We start from the raw sequence: 10,177 nt of genomic DNA, 5'->3' as shown, positions 1-10,177 counted from the left end.
GACAGACCCAGGCATGGACTCTTTCCCCGAGAACTCACTGTCCAGAGGTGGTGATGGAAAAGAAATCTATTACCTTCATTCATTCAACAGATGATGACTTCTGTGTCCCAGGTGCCAGGTGTGCTAGTCTAGGCACTGGGGATACAGAAATGAAAAGAACAGTCCCAAATTCCTGCCCTTAAAGAGCTCACTTTCCAGAAAAGGGAAACAGAAAGTAGTTAAAAGAAATAAGCAAGTGATATGGCCTGTAGAAGGGGATGCATGCTGTGGGAAAAAAGCACAGGGAGGGGGTCAGAGAGTGGGAACATGGCTGCAATTACACCACAAAACTAGTTGGTACTGTCCTCACACCAGTCACAATGGCCATAGTTGAATGGTCTACAAATAACAAATGCTGGAGAGGGTATGGAGAAAAAGGAACCCTCCTATACTGTTGGTGGGAATGTAAATTGGTGTATTCACTATGGAAAACAGTATGAAGATTCCTTAAAAAACTAAAAAAAGACTTACCATGTGATCCATCCCACTCCTGGGCATATATCTGAGAAAATTCTAATTCCAAAAAATAATGCATCCAAATGTTCATAGGCGCACTATTTATAACAGCCAATGCATAGAAATAATCTAAACGTCCGTCGGCAGATGAACAGATAAAGACAATGTGGTATATATACACAATGGAATACTACTCAGCCATAAAAAGGAATGAAATAATTCCATTTGCAGCAACATAGATGGACCTAGATATTATCATACTAAATGAAGTAAGAAAGAAAAAGACAAATACCATATGATAGCACTTATATGTAAAATCCAAAATATGACACAAATGAACTTATTTACAAAATAGAAAGAGACTCACATATATAGAAAACAAACTTACGGTTACCAAAGGGGAAAGGGAGCGGGGAGGGATAAATTAGGAGTTTAGGATTAGCAGATACAAACTACTATGTATAAAATAGATAAACAGCAAGGTCCTACTGTATAGCACAGGAAACTATACTCAATATCCTATAATAAACTATAATGGAAAAGAAAAAAAATTTAAATCTAATTGGTGCTGTGGCCATCTGGGGGCTCCAGGAGAGCAGAGAAGAGATCTTTGATCCCTCTTTCCACTGTGCCAACTCCCCTGGCAGGAGATGGAATGGAACTGGGGAATCTGGAGTCTCAGGCCAGTGGGAAATGATCTCTGATGCCCACATGTGTTAGAACCTGCAGTTTCTGTGCTGTGTGTACCCAGAATGCCGGGAGACAGGCCTGCACACACGTTGGGCACATGCTGAGCTGCACATGTATGTGCATGTGGGCGGTTGCCCAATTACTGAGCAGCTGTGATATTTCAAGCACCCTGTCCCCAAGAGGCTCAGAGTCTCCTGGCAAAGAAGAGAAAGCATGGAACAATAGCCAGCATGAAAGCAGCGAATAATTGAGGGAAAGCCACAGAGCAAGAGGTTACAGAAGATTTCCAGGAGGCAGCAGAAGTTGAATCAGGCTGGATTGCCTTCACTAGATTAAGGCAAATAACCACAGCTTGTCTGTAATGAAATGAAGTGGGCTAGCTCTGAAGGTAGTGAGTTTTCATGACTGGAGCCTCAAAGGAAGGCTTGACAACAGCTTATGAAGGGGATTCACGGACTAGATCGGAGGACAGTTCTGATGTCCTCTGAGGTTACTGGGGCCCTATGAAGTCGGGGAAGTCACTAAAGAACAAGAGGGAGGATGGTAGCGTGAAAGCACTTGGACTTTATCTTAGAGGGCAATGGGGAGCCAGGTAGGGTGTCTTAGCAATGGGGAGACATGAGAAAGCTGAGTCTTGGGAAGATGAATCGAACAGCACTATGCTGGACCAGATTGGAAGAAGGAGTGATGTGGAGGAAGGAGACCAATTACTGCACTAGCCAAATGCACCAGCGGGTGTGTGTGCATGTGAACACATGTATGTGATGTGTGTGTGAGCAGAAATCTCCCATGACTAGACAACCGTCTGTTGTGAGAGTGTTGAATGGTGTCTAGCCTTAAATCAGGGGCTGACCTAGACAGTCTGTCAGCCCTGTTTCCAAAGTTTCAGGCAAGTGCAGGAGTAGGCGTGGGTGTGCACGCACACTTGGGCAACCATGAGTCTCTACTAGTTAACACTGGTTATCCATGAGTGCTCTGTACGGTGAGCAGGAATGCACACTGCAGAGTGGCTTAGTGTTGAGGTGGCTTTGTGGGCCTTTATTTGGGGATGCCCCTGTTGGAGTGTATTAAAAGGAGAGTTCAGGGATTCTGCTGCCACAGGTGTGACACACAGGTGTCGGGGGAGAGGGGAAGAATCAGGGAGGTCCAAATACTGTGTGAGGCTCTGTGAGTGAATTTTGTTCACACAGACTTGGGCAGAGGACTAACCTGATGTGTGGCTCCAGGTGAGAGTCTGATATCCATCCAGTCTGGGGATATCTACATCGAAGGTCTGCACGAGCCAGGGGTTTCTGGCACACCAGCCCACTGAACTGTTCTACCACCATGCGTGGTACATATTGCTTCCATTTCAACAGGTGAGGAAGCCCAGGATCCCAGAACAGTGCCTAGGGTCACAGCACTATCCAAAGCAGAACCAGAGCCCAGGTTTCCTGTCTCTGAGCCCAGCACTCTTGCGTCAGTGGCCACCTCCAGCATCTGGATAGAAGCATCACCAGAACACAGCTGCAGAGGACAGGGCTCCCTTTGAGCATCTCCTCCCAGGCACCCACCCCAGGCCAATGTCCACCATCTCTACTCCCATACCTGCCCCCATCCTGACCTCGCCAGCCACCCTCTGCCTCCCCCAGGCCCTCTCTTCCTGCAGAGCCACATCCCCGGAGCCACCTCATTGCAGCGCCTGCCCAGAACAGCCCAGAACAGCTCGCTAGCCTGTGTATTATCCATATGTTTTCACCCCCAGCTGGGTGCTCAGTTATTGTTCTGGCGCAGGAGGGCGAGGGGGCGGTTTGTGGGCGTAGCGACGCCGGGCTGTCTGCTCGGTTCTCCGCTTGTTATTACCTCTCCTCCAGGCTGCCATTAGCCCGCCTGCCCCAGAGGCCTGCGCAGGCTCCCTGCTCCTCGGCACCTTTGTTCCTTAATTATCACTGGGGAGCCCCGCTCACCTGCCTGCCACTTTCTAAGAAGATGTCTGGCTCCCCTTCCCCGCCCTGCACCCCCAGGACCTAAGCCCCTACACCCCCTGGGGCGGAGACTAGTGTCTAGCAGCAGCTTGCCTCAGGCTTGCGCAGGCTCCAGAGCCTCAGGCCAGCCCCTCTTAGAAGCCATTTCTTTTTTGTCTGCTGCCTCCTCTGAGAAGCCTGCCCAGATTGACACTGTCTCAGATCTCTGAGCTGGAAGGGACTTTAAACTACCATGTGATTCAACCCCCACCTCCCCACTTCCTCCCTGGATTGGGCCACCTACAGGAAGTGCTCAGTGAACATTCAGTGAGACGATGATTAACTTTTGTAGCCTCTACTTGAATGCCTCCCTGATGGGCAGCTCACTCCCTCCCAAGGCAGGCAGTGCCACATGGAGGTGGCCGGGACTGTTATAAAACCACTCATCCACATCTGTCCTCAGGACTCTCCCGATTTTCAGGGTCTTAAATCTAGATTCCACCTTGCTATGTCTCCAAGTCTGGGGCTAAGTCCTGCCTCACCTGCTGGGGGCTAACTGATGCCCAAATCAGGCTGGAAACCTCCCAGTGAGAGGCTCTGTCCAGGGACACTTGACAGAGTGTCTTGGAGACTCAGTCGCGCCCTGGCCCAGCTCTAGCCCCTGGCTTTCCTGCTGCCTCAGGCCTCTGGCCGCTGTTCTTGGGCAGGAAGGTGAGGGGGAGGAGGCGCAAGGGTGAGAACCCTCAGGCCAAACAAGCTCAAACAGACGGCCTGACAGCCGACAACAGCGGAGGAGGGCGCTTGCTGCACACACAGGCCAGGCTGCAGGAGGGCAGGCCTCGGGGAGTCAGAGGGAGACAGGAATCTCCCTTCCCCAGCCAGCCTGCCGCCCTGCTCCCTCACCCTTGCACAACTCCCTGCCCAGTGCACTGTGGGTATGAGGGTGTCAGAGGCTAAGCTTCTGGATGAAGGAACCAGGAGTGAGCTGACCCATGTGGGCACCGGGCATTGTCACCCTCACATCAGGATGGTGCTTGCCTAGGCTCCGAGCACACAGTGCTTCTCTCCCTAACCCTTTACCATACTCCACTTGTCTTGATCCAGTTGGAGCGCTTCCTTGGGAATCTCCATCTTTGTGTTCTTTAAGTGGGTTTTGGTATCCGCTCAGTCTAGGGGCTTCTTAGCGCAGGGTCGTGCCTCTGTCAATTTCAACCCACGGTGAGGCAGAGATTGGAGCCCAGCCATGGCCTCCTCTTGGCTCTGAGCATCTTGTGTCCCAGGAGGGTTAACCCTGAGGCTGGGAAGGAGCTTGGCACACGTTGGAGGGCCCTCTGGACAAACACCAGCTGGGGGTGGAGGACTCGGGTTGGGAAGCCACCTCCAGCCACCAGACCGTGACCTCAGCCGGGCCGCCCTGTGCTGCTCTCCGGATCTGACTCAGTCCCTTCCCAAGCTGCTGAGTGTCCAGTCCCAGGGTCAACCCCAGGAGGCCGCCGGATTCCACAGGCTCAACCCAGAAAGAGGCCACCCCCCACCCTGGTTGGACAGCCAGGGCCTCCAGCAGGATTTGAGGGGACAGCAGAGGACAAAGGTCACCTGCTGGGTCACTTGTCCTACCGTGTCCCTTCCATCTCTCATCACTCAGTTTCTCCAGACCTGAGATTTCTTTCTAGGTGTCAGTGAGGGCCCTGGTCAGGAGCCACCCTCTTCACAGAGCCCATGACACAGAGGCACCCCTGCACCAGGCTGAGGACAGAGAGACCCCCAAGAGGCAAACAAGGTGTTACTTCCACAGTAGCCACTCCCTTGGGGTCTCCCCAAATCTCTCCCAGAAACTTTATCATTATGAGGCAGTAAATAAAGGCAGCACCACTGGAAATTACCCTAGAACCTGCGTCCAGACGTGCAGAGGAGTCTGGGTGCTACAGGGCATCGAGATTCTAGAAGGGAAGGGAGAGAAGTGGCCCTGAGTGATCTCAGCACTCACCCCCTCAGCCAAATGGCTCTTTATAAACGTCAACCAGAGCATGTCCTTCTCCTGCCTCAAACCCTCCAAGGGCCTCTCATCTCATTCAAATCAATATGGAAGCTCTACAAGGCCCTACACCACCTGGACCCTTCCCACCTCTTGAGTCCCATCTTTGCCTTTCCCCCTCATTCACTCCACTCCAGGCTGACAAGACTTCTTGCCGTTTCTCCCACAGAAACACCTGCCTCAGGTGTACCTCCCACCCCTGCCTCAGGGCCTTTGCACTGGTCCTTCCAACTATAATGCTCTTCCCTACATCTTTCCTTATTTTTGTCATTCACAGCTCAAGAGACCTCTTCCTAAAGGCCTTCCTGGATGACCCGATCTAAAATTATGTTCCCATATCTCGTGGCAGCCCTGTCCCCTCTGTCTCCACAACTCAGCCTATTCTTCCTCATAGCATGATCATTAGCTGATATGAGTTTCTCTAATGCCTTGGTTATTGTCTGTCTCCCTCACTAGAATGTAAGCTCTCTGAGGATGACTGTGTCCTTAAGGCCCAGCACAAGTCCTGGCATAGTGGGTGCTCAAGAGATATCTGTTGAATAAAATGAATGACCTGGGGAGAGACACACACTGAGATAACCCAAGTGCTGGTGGGGTTGGTCCAAGCAAGGACCATGGATGTGTAGGACTGCAGGGGAGGAGGCCGGTCCTTTGGTTCCCAGGCCTCAAAGGGCTGAGGGAAAAAGGGGAGGAAGGAGGGGACATGGTAAGGGGTGGGGGTTGCCAGTTACCGCCTTCCTAGATAGCCCCCCAGGCCCAACTCTGAGTGCCAGCAGGAAGACCAAGGAAGAATGCACCACAGTCCCCATTCCCTGGGCATCCCCAGTCTGGAGGGGATAGAAAAGAGTGCTTGTAAAATCCCCAAGGTCAGGCCTCTCCACTGAGCTCTGAGCCTGGGTTTCCAAAGTTGGAGCTGTCTCTGCTCAGCCCAATGCGTCAGGCTCAGTGGGTTCCAAACCAGACTCCTCATCCTTCCTGAACTTGCCCTGGCTTCCCCAGTTCTGTCAACAACCTCCCGCTCCTCCCGGGCAGGCAGACTCAAAAGCCCAGAGTCACCTCCAACTGCTCCCTCTCACTCATGCCAGGCCCTTCAGACTCCTCTCTATGTGGTGACCAGAGACCAAAGGCCCCATGTCCTCTGCATCCCATAAGCAGCTTCCAGGTTCTAACCAACCTGCTGAGGCAGGTTCATCTCCACTGGCCCCAAAATGCTCCCAGCCTCTGAAACAAATGCCACCAAAGCCTTGGTGGGGGCGGGGAGGGGAAGAAGGATCCTGCCCACTTCTGACCCCCATCCTTTTTGGGGGAAACTGGGTTTAGCTGGCAAGTGCATGAACTCTGGAGTTAGGCAGATTTCAGTTGTCTTACTTCTTCCTTAATCCTATGACCTTGGGGAAGTGACTTCTCCCAAGTCTCAGTTTCACCATCTATAAAATGTAGATAATGTATATTTCACCAGGTTGCTTGGTGATTAAGAAGGAAAACAGATAATAAATATCTAGCAAAAATCTGGAATACAGTTGATGCTTAATTAATGGGAGGCCCACCCCTTCCCTTCCAGCCTGACTCTCTTGCTCGAGGACCCTCTGCTGCGGCTCCCTATTTCCTACTATGTCTGATCTAAGGTCCTCTACTTGGCTCTTAAGGGTTTCCAGCTTCTAGCCTGACCTTGATTCAGTCTTCACTCCCAAGATTTCCCACACTCTCTTTTCTCCTGGACCCCCAGTGAGCACAACTTCTTCTTCTCCTATGCCCTCTGTTCACACCGTCTTTCTTGCCCGCTCTGTCTGCTTGTCCTGCAAGGCCTCCTTCTCTAGGAAGTCCCCTCGAACCACTCCTGCTGGGACCATTCTCTGTCTCCTCTACAATCCTGCTACTTAGCCCATTTTACAGGTGAGAAGACTGTGGTTCAAAGTGGTTTGGTGACTTGATCCGGGTCACCTGGCTAGAAATTGGCAGGGGCAGGACTTGATCTGAGGCTGAGGAGGGTGTGTTCTGGGGGAGGACATTCTCGGGGGTGGGGGTGCATAGCTCGTTCAAAGGCTGGGAGAGGGAAGACCGAGGTGAGTCCATACAGAGAGTAAGCAGATGGCCTGAGGAGGCGAGGGTACATGGGGCAAGGTCCTGGTTTGCTTTTGGAAGAGGAAGTTCTGAAACATCTCTCTGAGAGACTAGAGAAAGATACAGCAAGACCCTCCTGAAAAACTGGTTGCGGCTCCAGAATTTCCCTTATCGTAAAAAGCCACAGCTAATCCCTTGAGTCCCTGCTAGCTAACGTGCTCAGCCTCCTGTCCCCAGAGTTTCTTAGGGACAGAGGGGCAGAGAAAATGGCATCTTGGCCCCCTCCTTGCAGAGGCAGGGATGTCAGGGAGGCTTGAGAGTGATGTCACCGGTGACCTCAGGTTTCTCACCCGTCTTCCCAAAGCAGTTTCTCCGGAGTCACTTGTTCAAGGGACTTGCCCAAAGCTCTCATATCACAGTCCCTGCTGCTGTCACCTTAGCACTTGTCCTTGATATGGCCTCTGCCGAGCCTTCCCTAGCCCCAGCTCTCACTAGAGTGCTGGTCTTGAATTCTCTAGTTTCCAGTACTTGGCAAAAGATACTCAGAGTCCCCAGCTCCCCACAGGCCATGCCCTCCATGCAGGCAGCCAGGCCCAGCTGGAATAACACATCTTCCCTCCCTCCCTCCCACGAGCATTGGACTATTTACGGCTCACCAGGGCCCTCACGCCCATGAGCTCACTGGTGCCTTCCCCACCCACCCTGGGAACCCGGCAGGGTAGGTGCCATTAGCCCCATTTTGCAGATGGAGAAACTGAGGCTAAATGCCTTGTGCAGTGAGTCCCCCAAAGCTCAATCTCCTGAATCCCGAGTCTGAAGCTCTTCTCAATTTCTCCAAGAGGGTGGCCCAAACACCCCTAAATTTGAAGTCAGGGAGTTTCAGGCCAGGGTCAGATAGTAGAGGGATAGGTTCTGATGAGTTAGCCAGTCAAAGAAGCTAGAAGGAGCCTCCAAGGCAGCAGACCTGGAGGGAAGGAATGGAGGTAAGTTTGCATGGCTTCAGCCACTGGCTGGGAAGATCCTGGCAGGGGCACCTTCAGGGCTGTGGGAGCAGGATGGCCTGCAGGCTGGGCAAGCTGGCTGGGGCTATGGTTAGGGTGCTGGCTCCCTGGGCTAGGGCAGGGGAAAGGGGCGAGGGCCCAGCGTCAGAGCTCCCTCCTGGGCAACCAGACTCAGGAGGCTGTATGCTGGCTACAGCTGGAGGGACTCCAGGTAGACACCAGAGGGGACTTCCTATCCACAGATTCTCTCTTTAGACAGAGCTCCTCTGCCACGTGGACAGGGTCCAGCCCAAGCCCTCCCTCATCACCTCACATGAGGATTATGCCCCTGCAGTCTTCCCACCTCTCCTCAACTCCTGTGTTTGTTCCCAGGTCCTCCCAGTTGTCCAGCCTCCAGGACACGCTCTCCCTCCCAGCCTGAACCAAGTTCCAGCAGCCCCTTTCAGAAGACCTCTCTAATTCTGCCTCAAACTGATAACAGGACTCCTCTTCGCCCAACGAGTAACAGTTTTAATCCTGTGTATTGGGGGGTTCTGATTTCTCACAAAAGACTGGGGGCTCCCTGGACAGCAACTGTGTCTCTCCCATCAAACTGTGCAGGCCTCAGGCTCCGCCTCTTTCAGCCTGGGCAGCCTCTGCCCATAGGGGGCGCCCAAACAATGTTGCTGAGCAGAGACATCCTTGCTGCTGCTAGAACTGGACCAGGCATGGATCACCTGCAGTGACAGGGACAGGGGAGATGTCACAGGCCTCTCCAAAGCGCCAACTTACTCTTCAGTTGACCTTGTCAAAGGGAGGGCAGAACTTTCAGATAAGGAGAGAGGTCTCTCATTTGGGGTAGGAGTCTGGGGACAAGACCATGACCGCTAAAGAAGACTCCTTGACCTTCCAGACTTGAGGACGGTGAATGGCTTGAGGTGCTCACACAGCCCACAGTGAACCCAGATGTCCTCCTTGGCCTGCTCTGAAAATCCCCAAGCTAGTGGGCAGAGGCCCCAACCAAGCAACCCCTATTTCCTTCCCCAAGTCTCTTGGAAAGAGTGGTGAGTCAGTTTGCGGCCATGAACTCATCCTAAGCAGTAAAAATAGGAAAACAAACAGGCTTCTCCTCCAGGCGGGAGAAGAGGGTAAGGGTGAGGGGGAAATGGGTTTTTCCCCAGCTGGGCAGAAAGGAAGCCATCTTTTGAAGTCCTCAAGAGTGAGGCAGGCTTCCTTATGGCCCCTAGAAACTCAACCACATCAAAGCCACCCAAGGAAGGTGGTTTGAGGGGCATGCTGTTTCACAGAGTCACAGTCACGCAGTGAGTGACACAACTGAGTCCCTGAGGGACACACAGTGACACACTGTTGAGGGCACGTAACCCACCAGGCGATCGATTGCATAGACGTGCACAATCACACAGCCAGACTGGGAGGCGCACTCACAACATCACAAAGCCCCACACAATCGCGTACATCCACGACAGCTGTCTCTTCCCAGAGACGCATATCCAGCCCCGCAGCCGCGTGCGCTCCCAGAACCAGTCTCCGAGAGGCACATGCAACATTGCACAGGCAATGCCCATTTCTACACACAGAGTCACACAAACACACAGCCGCACTATGGTCACATGTAGCCCACAACCACACAGCTCCCACACAATGCGTTGAGCCACGCCCAAGCCACAAAGAGTCACACACACGCAGTCTCGGTTACACACTAGTCACATGCGGACAGTCACAAAGGCAACATCCCCACATTGGAGACACCATCATGGAGACCCATCCTGGTCATGGACCCTCTAGGGCTGAGACTGTATGGGGGGTGGCCCCTTGGGTGGGAATGGGAGCGTCTGACTCACTGCTGCCAGCTTAACCCCCTCCCTCCTCTTGGCTGCACCTCCCTGGCCATCCTCTGTTCTGAGCCCCCACTGTTTTCATTCTCCAGGCTTTGCTGAGCCTCCACACCCCTT

This window comes from Vicugna pacos, chromosome 16, assembly GCF_048564905.1.
Source record: "Vicugna pacos chromosome 16, VicPac4, whole genome shotgun sequence".
Lineage (NCBI taxonomy): Eukaryota > Metazoa > Chordata > Mammalia > Artiodactyla > Camelidae > Vicugna > Vicugna pacos.
The sequence above is the reverse complement of the archived record's forward strand: the minus strand, read 5'-3'. Positions refer to the sequence as shown.